Here is a 1,590-nt window from a genome sequence, read left to right on the forward strand (position 1 = left end):
CCTTGTCAACATGGTAAAACCCCATCTCTACTAAAAATACAAAAATTAACTGGGCATGGTGGCATGTGCCTGTAATCCCAGCTACTCGGGGTGCTAAGGCAGGAGAATTGCTTGAACCCAGGAGGTGGAGGTTGCAGTGAGCAGAGACTGTGCCATTGCACTCCAGCCTGGGTGACGAGCAAAATTCCATCTCAAATAAATAAATAAATAAAGTAAATAAGTAAATAAATAAATAAAGTTATTGGATTTTATTTTAGGTTCCAGAACTAATAATGGGAGTCAAGGCCAAACCTTTAAGAAGCTTCAAATGCCTGTTAATGGCCTTTAGTGATATCCTTATGCTGTGTGGTGTCATTCTCAAAGGCAGACAATTGCTCTACCAAACTGCCAAATTGCAGTATAGTGTCTGATGACAACTGTGGACGTTTGAGAAACAGCATCGCCCCGTGGGATGCATGGGGCATCACTTGCTGCTGGTAGTCATGGCAGGGATGGATGCAGGAGGCTGGGATCCCCCCAGCGTGGCTAGGAGTGTTGACTGCCATCTTCCCGCAGGGGTCTGCTTCTCATGTCCATCCTGCTTCTCAGAATCTCAGAATTCTGTCATGGATGCTGCAAAAACCGGCTAAGGAGGCCAAATGCACTTGGTTTACATTCTTCTTTCTAGATTTTTGGATAAAACAATTTAAAAATTTCACCCAGAATAACTGTGTTTATTTTTGTAAAGCAAAATCAAATAAGCCAAGTGCCATTGGAGCTCCTGGCATCTTCCTTATACTTAATACTTGATGAAAGTCCTGCTAGACAAGCCAGACTTGATGAGGACGGGAAGCCGATATTTAGTAGATGGTGACATCATCATGTCTGTGTTTTTTTCATTTTCTAAGGAACGCTGGCTGCACACCAAGAAATAAAAATTGTTGGTTAATGGATGCTAATGGGAAACCTAATGGGGCAGTAGAGGCCAGCACTTTTCTCACTATGGCCCATGGCAAAGCACAAGATTGATGGAGAGATAAGACCACTGCCAGTTCTTTTATAAGTAAAAGATGTTTCTCCAGTAATGTGATGAAGCTCCTTTACTCGCAGAAGGCTGAACCAGTATGAAATAAGGCCAGGCGTCATTCAAGTTAGTCCAATAGCAAAACATATTTACATACATAAATAAATATGTGTATTACCTTTCTAGACAATGACATCTCTTTACAAAGAAAATGTGTTCATTATTTCTAAAAATAGAAATATTGCATAGTCAAAAGGAGAGAATCACCTTTATTCAGCTGCAAAGCAATAATCCACTGTTAGTATTTTCATGTGTGTCTTTCCATTCTTTTTGTTGATATGTATATACATTTTGATTTTTAAAAACATCTTTCTAGGCCGGGCGCGGTGGCTCACGCCTGTAATCCCAGCACTTTGGGAGGCCGAGGTGGGTCGATCACGAGGTCAAGAGATCGAGACTATCCTGGTCAACATGGTGAAACCCCCTCTATACTAAAACTACAAAAAATTAGCTGGGCATGGTGGCACGTGCCTGTAATCCCAGCTACTCAGGAGGCTGAGGCAGGAGAATTGCCTGAACCCAGGAGG

At 42.1% G+C, this 1,590-nt stretch overlaps 1 long non-coding RNA gene across 2 annotated transcripts in view; it reads right to left on the reverse strand.

Moving 5' to 3' along the window:
- Positions 1 to 233: 233 nt before the first annotated feature.
- The window catches only part of LOC108285995, a 13,496-nt gene continuing 12,139 nt past the window's right edge, over positions 234 to 1,590 (reverse strand). The window contains exon 3 of one of the 2 annotated variants that reach the window (XR_001817771.1): positions 234 to 663. This is a non-coding gene — a long non-coding RNA (uncharacterized LOC108285995). Of the gene's footprint in view, positions 1,094 to 1,590 lie in introns of both variants that reach the window. The other variant, XR_001817772.1, reaches the window with a different exon arrangement.

This window comes from Cebus imitator, unplaced genomic scaffold, assembly GCF_001604975.1.
Source record: "Cebus imitator isolate Cc_AM_T3 unplaced genomic scaffold, Cebus_imitator-1.0 Scaffold312, whole genome shotgun sequence".
NCBI classification, from domain to species: Eukaryota; Metazoa; Chordata; class Mammalia; order Primates; family Cebidae; genus Cebus; species Cebus imitator.